The following is a 10,000-nucleotide window of genomic DNA, read 5'->3' on the forward strand; positions in this document are numbered from 1 at the left end:
ATAAAGAAGACGTTTTAAATCAAATAATTTAGAATAATCGTTTTATATGAATAAACCAATCATCCGTTTATTATCGAATCTGGAATCAAGTCGGCATATGTAAACTTGCCTGCCTTGTTAATGATTTAGGAAATAATTTTTTGTCGCTTAAGGCGTTTGTGCCACAATTTCAAATTAAATGTAATTTTCTGCGCTACCGTAGCTTGCTGTCGGCTATACCTGATCAGAGGAAAAAAAGCATAAAAAGAGATGAGCAAAGGAATGAAAGCCTAAAAAGAAACGCGCATCAACATGCCCTGACAAGCACTCAACTAGCGATCGATAAGCTCACGTGCAAGACAGTGTACAATACTCTGATTAGCCGACTGCAGTGTCCACCTACTGCAGAAAAAAGATTAATAGAGTGTGCTTTTGATGCACAAAAGCGACAAAGAGTTTACTCTTTGTCATTTCGTGTAACGAAAGAAGTGAGACTATCCATTTTTCAGTACAAAATAATACACAATATAATATATACAAATATTATTTTACATAAAATGAAGAAAAAACCTCACCCTTACTGCCGATATTGTATTAATGTTGAACACACGAATTCTCATCTACTCTTTTTGAGCTATGTTGCGAAATCGGTCTGGTCTGAGTTACTACCTGATTGTTTAATTTGATTTCTCCAGAAATCTTGTCTTTCTAAAGATGAGATAATAGATGGAGTGCTTGACGACTGGTCATCTTGTTTAACCCTCAATCACTTAATCTTAATTGGAAAATACTTTCGTTATACTAATGCCTTAATGATAAAAGACCTCAGTTTGCTGATTTCATCACCCTTGTACATGATAAAATTGACATAGAAAAATATATCGCTATCATGACGACTAATTCCTCTGCTTTTGTCAAAAAGTGGGCCAAATTTCTCACCTGAGTAAATTTCTGGATACATGTACCTTTAGTTAGTTAGTAAGTCAGTTGCTGTAGTTAGTAATTACATTACATATCTTGCCTGGATAAGTAACTTTATTGTATTTTATGCGGCCCGTAATTTATATTAGTATTAGTATTGTAAACCGCACAAATATTGCATTGTAAACAGTGTTAATACCATGTTTTAAGTAGTGATTAGATTGCGATAAGGTCAGCACTCTGTTGTAAGTAATGTTAAAATTGTGAATAGTATAATTACCGAGTCGTAGGTAGTATAAATATTGTCAATAGAGTAAGTAGCATGTAGTGTTAGTAATGTAATGCAGTAAATAATAATAATAATAATAATAATAATAATAATAATAATTATCAAATCGTTCCAATCCATCGTTCCATCAATCGTTCCAAATCGTTCCAATCCATCGGCCAGAGTCCTTTTGAATACCCCATGTGGTTTGCCGAGGGAAAAACGACGTTGATCCCTAAGCCAGGAGAATTCTCAAGTAGCAACCAAAGACCAATTACCTGCTTGAACACTATGTATAAGTGGTTTACATCATGCTTATTAGGACCAATGGATCGTCACCTAAATGAATATGGCCTAATGGAGGGAGAACAGAGAGGCGCTAAATCAGGATGCAGTGGCACTGTTGATAACCTGCTCATTGATAGAATGGTCACACAAGACTGTCACAGAGGGAAACGTAACTTGAGCATGGCCTGGATTGATGTCAAGAAAGCTTTTGACTCAGTTGACCATGAATGGCTTGCTGAGATGATGATTCTACACAGATTCCCAACCTGGCTGTGCCGCACTATCGAGAGCCTGTGCAACAGCTGGAACACGAAAGTCGTCGCAAAGACGAAGCAGGGGATAGAGAAGTCTGAAGTGATACAATTCAGACGCGGCCTCCCTCAGGGAGATGCTTTGTGCCCCAGGTTGTTCACCCTTTGTATGAATCCTGTGGCTTGGAAACTACGAGCGTCGGAGGGATACAAGTTGTCCAAACCCTTAAGCACAAAGATAACGGATTTGCTGTATATTGACGACCTTAAGGCGTTTGCAGCGTCAGAGATCAAACTCAACAAGGTTCTGAAGTCAACCAAGAGTGCGATGCAAGATATAGGCTTAGAATGGAACCCAAAGAAATGCGCGACCGTCCATGTAAGGAGAGGCGTACAGGTGAAGGATGAAACCGGTGTGCAGTTGGATGACGGAGCAGTACTGACAAATCTAAAGGAAGGAACTTATTACAAGTTCCTGGGAACATTAGAGAACCTAAAACAAGATGACAAGTTAGCTTTGAATGTTGCAGCCAAAGAATACCTACAACGCATGTCAGTCATCTGGTCAAGTCCACTGTCAGATCACAACCGCGTAGCTGCATCGAACCAATTTGCCCTTCCCATACTGGGGTATCTAATGTGGACCCAGAGCTGGCCAATAGCAGAGCTTAGGCAAATTGACAGAGAAGTTCGAAAAATCCTCGTTGAGAGCGGCGGCAAACACCCCCTAGGCTCGACAGCATTACTGTACCTCCCGAGGGAAAAAGGGGGGCGCGGGCTGAAATCAGTGGAGCAAGAATACAAACTCGTCAAGATAAAGGCTGCTCTGAAGTCTACAAGAATCTGGACCCGACCATTGCAGTTGTGAGAAAGTTTGAAGAAAGAGCAGGTGAGGTGGGACACCATTCATTTTTAAAGGATAGCATGAAGTATGCAGCAGAGCTCGGTCTTGGCCTGGACCTTGAGCACCCGTCACCCTGCATCACCCAGGGGGGAGTAACAATCACAGACAAGAAGATCAAAGTTGCCTTGAAGGAAACTGTAGAAAAGCAGAATACACAGGCTGTGAGGGAAGAGAGGTGGCAAGGAAAGCTACACACAAGTAGGTGGGAGGATGTAAGTCTGAGTAAAGCAGACTGCTTTGCTTGGCTTAAGGACTGGACGTTGTGTCCGTCTAACACCGTTGCAGGAGTGATCGAGCTCTACGAGCAACTATTGCCAACACGAATATATTACAGTCACAAGGTGCGAGCCCGACCAGCTACTGAAGTGGCATGTAGGCTATGCAGTAGATCAGCAGAAACAGTTCAGCATATTCTAGCTGGATGTCCCACCTTGGCCCAGAACAAGTACTTGGAAAGGCACAATAACGCCTTGAAGATCCTGTTCTTCGAGATCCTGAAGGACGCAAACCTCATTGACAAAGTCCCACCATGGTTCTCCCAAGTAAAACCCAAACCGGTATATGAAAACGACCAGTTTCAAGCCTACTGGGATGTCCCGCTCTATGCTGAGCAGACCGAGGTGAGAGCAAACAGAATCGATGCCCGTTTTATCGACCACCAACAGGAGAAGGTGATAGCACTAGAGATGAGCTGTCCATGGATTGATAACCGAACAAGTAAGGAAGAGGAGAAGAAAGCCAAGTATGCCCCCCTAAGATGGGAGATAAAGCGACAGTACCCTGGGTACGATGTGCAACAATACAACATCATTATTGACGCGCTAGGTGGATGGTCCACAGACATGGAGGAGGGAATGAGGAATTTACTCGGGTCAAGAGTGAGAACTAAAGGAGTCCTGCTAAAGATGCAGAAATCGGTCTTATCAAGCTCTCTTAATATTGCCCGCACTTTTAAAGTAATCACATAAACTTTACGAGCAATATAACACGAATTTCATTTCAGCAAAGGATATTATTGTAAAAAAAAATTTATTATTATTATTATTTTTTTATTATTCTTTTTTTTTTAAATTTTAGCAATCACTTATTTTATATTTTCACATAGTTTAATAGATTTAAGTGAATAATACTTTTAGAAAGATATTTGTAAATAGGACTTGAACATGGTGTTTTTAAGGAGCTCCTGGGTTACGATTAACGCCCCAGGTAGCTTTAAGGTATTGACATTCAAAAGTTTCAAACTGTCATAATAATAATAATAGTAATAATAATAATAAAAGCATGCAACAGAGAATCTTTCATTCTCTGTTTTCACTCTGAAACCGCTCGTACCAAATTGCGAAAGATTTATGATAGAGCAAAGTTATATTTTGAGGTGACGTTTTCGTTGACTGTCGCCGTCGTAGATCTTAAGGTCCCTAACGTTATGTGGTAACAACCTCGTTCCCAGGGTCTCTCCTCTCTGCCTCCTTTGTCACTCTCTCAAACAACAAAAGAGGCCGAGAAGAGAGACCCTGGGAACGACAGTGGTAAATCTTTCTTGAACTGGTGTATTCACAATCATTATAAATATTGCCTTTCATGTCATCAGCCGTCAATTATTTTAATGAAAAAAAAAAAAAAAAAAGAAAAAATACAGCAATGTTCAAGCGATGTATGGTGTCACCCAAACTGAAAACAAAAGAGTAAACATCAGCTACTCTGGCACAATGCCATGGCCACCATCTCCCTGTACAACACAGTTCAGGTGATATTGAGCAAAACAACAATGAATGATACTGATCCTTAACAAAAGGAATAAATACCTCTAGGGAAGTACTCACAGCCTATCCACCCAGTGTATCCTAATTTTGCAATCTGGTTAAATATGTATGGGTAGTTGATTTCACCATCGGAATCTGGTTCATTACGGTTTGGGACTTGGCTAATTTGGATGTGCCCTGAGAGAGGAAAAACCACATCAACATTATTATAGTTATTTGAAGGGTTGGATATATGTCTGGTTTAGTGTTGCCATTCATCAAGAATTTCTGTTTCAAGTGCATGCACAGCTCTTTTGATACAAGTTCACAAGTTCTTGGGATTGCAATGTTTCCTTTGTATTATGAAAAATCAATGCTTAGACTGAAATTTCATTTTATGTAAAGGTTTGCAATAAAATAATAACATATTTTTTAACTTTCATTTCATTTATGAACGTTTTGGGGGAGATCCATTCCAACATCAAAGATCTCATAAAACAATCATGTATTTTGAGTTGGTACTATTTTGAGGTGGTACTATGATCAAAAAAGCACTTCCTTTTTTTCCTTCAGATTTTAAAATTGGGTTTGCTTAACACCTGCCTGGCAAAATTTTGAGCTTGCATTCTTTACTTTGAGTGTATGTTTTGGATTTCATGGTCTGCCATTACTCATGTTGAAAACTGAATGACTAGACCTCAGAGGGTTGGATCTACGGAAAAGTGACGTCATTCAATCAATAGCCTTAACGCAGTTTATTATCCAAAACACGAGTTTAAAAATATGAAAGCCCGAAACTCCTAATTCATTTGCATACAAATGCATTGCATTATACAATGTGCAATATACACATACATGTACTGTATGCATGCTGCATGTACTTTGTGAATCTCTAGTCAGTCGTATTGTTGAAACCTATCCTATTCAAGGAGTAGTCGTGGCTCAGTTGTCTAGTACGCAGCTTTCGGAGCGAGAGGTCCTCGGTTAGATCCTCGGTGACTTAAACGTCTGTTTCGACTTTCCTCTGATCCGTGTAGCTATAGCTTTAAATACCCGTAAAACGGAGCACTGGCAGAGGGAGGGAGTGGGGTAAAGGGAGCACTGTCGGCTTCCATTGATATCAGCCTTGCACATGTAGCTGAACGAACTACCGATGTTAAATAAAGTTACTTAACCTTTACCTTTAACTACACAACTAACAAAGGTGGAGTTGGCGTCTCCTTGCATTCCTTTTCCAAAAATACAGCACCACTGAACATTGTTTTCCAGATCATAACTTACCTACATGAAATAATTTTATTTTTAATGTTTTCATTAGGTCTTATTGTATTCCATGCTCGTCACAAGAATGCTAAAGGCCCATTGCACATGGTTCACTCAGAGAACTGGCTGGTGTATTGTTTGTTCAACACAAAATCTCGCAGATATGAGCTTACTGTACTAGAGATGTACGATGGATATACAGAACGAAACAGGTGTTCTATGTTGGGCAAGAATTGAGGGGGGATGTTATTTAATCATTCCATGAGGTTGCCTGATAAGAGACCATTTTACAGTTGAGTGCTTACATGTAGTTACCTCACCAGGCCTTTGAATGAAAGTGAGGCTGGAGTTGACCTTACTTTGATAGAAACTGCATTTCCCTAGAATATTTGTCTTAGTCTACAAAATAGTCTAGTGCAACCTAGTTTTAGGGGCATTAATGTTTGTTTGTGTGGGTTCAAACTCTGTTCTGACTTAAATCTGGATGTGATTTATGTACACTGCACAATGTAAAATAAAAATAATAAGCAACCTCTAGTTGACTTTCATAACATACAAGACCCCAAAAGCTTAAAGCTTTGAATTGTTGCACACACAACTTACACTGCATAAATACTGTAGAAGTTCTTTATGTACTTTATTTCCATTTTTGTTATTAGTCAACCAAATGACAAAAATGCAAAATTCGTGGCTCAGTTGAGCCTTTTTGTATCTTTGGTGAATTTTCCAAAATCTCTTCTATGGAGGGTTATCCCTTACAGTATAGACATTCTGCATGCTGAACTCAAGGAATACAAAACAACCGATTTCAAACGCTTGCATGAACTGAGGTTGCAGAGGTGTGCTGCAATCATGCATGATCGAGGCTCTGCTGGGGTAAATTGCGACAAGCGACGTGGCCTAAAAAGTAGCGACAGCACTTAAAGTGAAATCGTGACAAACGGCATACTTTCTTTACAATTCTGACCGCAACGTGAAACATTCGCAAGGTACTGACACGAGACCCTTCAAAATTTAGACAAGCGATATGGGACCCCCCCCCCCCTCCCTTCCTGTCAGGGCTTCATGATTTGTCAATAAGGTGACATTGTAGCACTATAGTCAGCCAAGACACTTACATGTATTCTGAAGTTATGACATCCTTTTTCAGCACTGTGTTATCATCATTTGACCCTCCACCCATGCCAGTGATCCTTCAACAGTCGTACATATTCCCTACAACAATTCGCACTGCAACAGTCACCATAACAGAGAGAGGAATTACCCACAAGAATCTTCTGTTTGGATTACAAACTGGCTACATCCTCAGCCTTCCAAAGAATTTCTTAGATCCAAGGAGAAAGTTTGTGCCCAATGCACAGGACCGAGAAGGAGGACTTCATCCTTATGTTCCAGAGCTCAGTTTGAACCCATTGAGGTTTATAAATTACAACCAAACTAGTGAATGAGATTGAACATGATTGATCATTATTTTGTACTATAAGGATCAAACCAATGGTTTTTGTTGCATGTCTTTGAGTAAATGGCATCAGTTTGTTGTTCCCTCAGTAGGGCAAATGTGACAAAGCGTCTGGAAAGGGTTTTGGGAAACTTTCATAATGTGCACTGTAGCTACTCAAAACTCTCTTGATTGTTCAGGAACCCCTTAAATGTATGGGATAACATCAAAACCAGCAACTGAGTTCTCAGTCCCCAATGTGTCACGAGAAGGGGTGACTGGCTTTCTGCAGTTACACAAGAAAATCTTTGGGTAGCCATTAAACTTTAAAATGCCTTCAGTGGAACATTTATCATTTACCAAACCATTTACGACATAAAATAGCATAACATTTGGCCAAACCCAAGATTTTCGCACGTGCTAAATCTCTATGATGCAGCATGTTACATTATTGCTGTCGTGTAGACCTGTGCCAAGAACAAGAGACCTCTCATTAACATTTTTCTGAAATTATACTACCAACATTGGGATGACAATAAGGCCATTGTTACCTGTAAACTAGAGATTTTTGGGCAAATGTTTCATTTCAATTCAAAAATTGATGTTTAAAATTCTCTTCTTTTCCTAGTTTCTAACATAAATGGAATCTACACTGCGGGGTCTGGGCTGGAATCAACATGCCTTGTCTTTGCATATGGATTAGACTTGTTCTGGACAAGGGTGACGCCATCAAGAATGTTTGACGTGCTCAAAGAGGACTTTGATTACTGGTTCATAGTTGGAACACTTGGTATCTTAGTTCTTGTTTCCATTGTCTCCCAGAGGCTAGCATCAATCAAAATGCTGCGGCAAGCATGGCAGTGAAACATCTAAGTAGAACAGTTTTTTAATTCTTGCCTCCTTGATAAGCTCTCCGATGAATGTACACATGAATGGTGATGCGCACCTCATCAAAATAATAGACTGCCAGCAGTTCCTTCTACTGTAAGTCTTTCAGGCCATTCGTTTTGGTCATGAAAGCGAGCCAAAGAGCCGAGGGGGAATGGGGAGAGAGCGAGGTGTGAAGAGGGCGGCGCTTGACTGGCTGCTAGAGAAGGGACTGCTAGCACTATAAAATAATGTCTCTACAAGAATGTGTGCTAAATTGATCGCTCCCCTCATTGACACACTATTTCAAAACACAACACATCTTAAGGAATTTAAACTGGTGAGAAACAGATCAGATTTTTGCAAGTGCTGACAAGGAGAAAGTTTTCTCACAATTTCAAGTTTAATTCCCCTAACCACCGCTAAGCGTCCATGGCTCTTCTACTTACTCATCACTCTAAGGTTATTTAATTTTTCTCTTCTGCAAAGGGAAAAAGGACAAAACATAGAAAAAATGTAATCACTATTCCCTGCAAATGTAAACACCAGGAAACACACTCTTCTGCAAAACAAATCTGCAGTTGACATTAAAAAAAATAAAATTGTATGTATTGTCAAGCACATGTCACTGAATGGCAAATATATAGCTGTAAGGAGAAACTTTAGAGCGAGTTTTAGAGCGGTTTTCAATTGAGTGTCGAAAGTAATTAGATGATTACTTTGGTTTATGATCACTTCACTCAGTGATTGGTTCAAGGTTCTCTCGCCATTTTTTCAACCAACCAGAAGTGAAACCAAAACCAATCGTGACTCGCGCGCGCACATTTTCCCGCGCTTTGTGTCGGCTACGTGTAATTACTTCGAGGTTTGATTGGTTTACTGGATTGTCTCTGTACTCTTTGATTGCCCAAAGTAAATACTTTGGTTTTGGTTTTACGACACTCAATTGAAACTCGCTCTAATAGAGTGTCGTAAAAACAAAAACCAAAGTAATTACTTTGGCCAATCAAAAAGAACGGAGACAATCCAATAAAGCAATCAAAACTGGAAGGAATCACATGTAGTCAACACAAAGCGCGGGAAAATGTGCATGCGTAAGCCACGATTGGTTTTGGTTTCACTTCTGATTGGTTGAAAAAATGGCGTGAGAACTTTGAACCAATCACTGAGTGAAGTAATGAAAAACCAGAGCAATTCGCTAATTACTTTCGACACTTAACCCCTTACTGTAACATCAAAAATACCATTCGAATAAAGCACAGGTGACCTACTATAAAGCTCTGTGTTGTGGGCTCTGTGATGCAATTTTAGAAAGTCTCATCACAAGTAAAATGCCCCTAAATGAGCCTTATTCGCACGGCAGCCATATTGTCCATAGACAACAGATTTTGTACCCGAGCCTCGAGTTGAAATATTTGGGGACGGGTTCTTAATCCCTCGTGACTCAACATGGCAGGCTTGTGAGTAGGCCCATCGGGTGGAAAATCCCACTAACTGCTAAAAACTGTAGCGCAACACATAAAGCCATACGACAAAGCCATGATGAGCATCGATGAACAAAAAAGGAGAACTTTGAAAGAAATAGTTGCATTTGTGTTATCTTGAAAAAAGTTGGCTTGAAGTTTTCCAAGTTTATGATAACTGGAAAAAGGTCATTTTGGCTCAGAGCAACCTTTTTTGTGATTTATCAGAAAAGGAGATAATTACACAGTCATTACAGTGTACTATGGACAAGTTCAAAGTTCGTGATTAACCATTAATTTTCCTGATACACACCAAATAAAAATACCACAATATGACCCTTTAACAGAGTTAGTACGGGGAGTTTTGTCGGCAAAAAGCTGTCAGCTTAATCATCTAGCCAAGTTAATTGTAAAATGAAGAGCAGGTGTTGTTGGTTATGGACTTTTATTATTTGGTGACTCATAAAGGAGCCGTTTGTATTGTTGTTTGATCGGGATCGATCTTACTACTCGTCCTCTTCCTCGCTGTATGTGTCCACAGTTTACAAAAATTTATGTCCAAATCGAGCTGCAAGGTCGGACGGGAGCAGGCTGTGGGAACTGAAGATGTTAAAGT

The 10,000-nt window shown here is 39.7% G+C and overlaps 1 protein-coding gene and 1 long non-coding RNA gene across 2 annotated transcripts in view; one reads left to right on the plus strand and one right to left on the minus strand.

Annotated features, from left to right (window-relative positions):
- The window catches only part of LOC137974447 (tetratricopeptide repeat protein 28-like), a 144,952-nt gene that overhangs the window by 79,676 nt on the left and 55,276 nt on the right, over positions 1–10,000 (minus strand). The window lies entirely within an intron of this gene.
- On the plus strand, positions 6,955–8,539 carry LOC137973645 (uncharacterized). Its single transcript, XR_011117291.1, has 2 exons — positions 6,955–7,056; positions 7,683–8,539. It is a non-coding gene; the product is annotated as an uncharacterized lncRNA (long non-coding RNA).

Source organism: Montipora foliosa, chromosome 10, assembly GCF_036669935.1.
Source record: "Montipora foliosa isolate CH-2021 chromosome 10, ASM3666993v2, whole genome shotgun sequence".
Lineage (NCBI taxonomy): Eukaryota > Metazoa > Cnidaria > Anthozoa > Scleractinia > Acroporidae > Montipora > Montipora foliosa.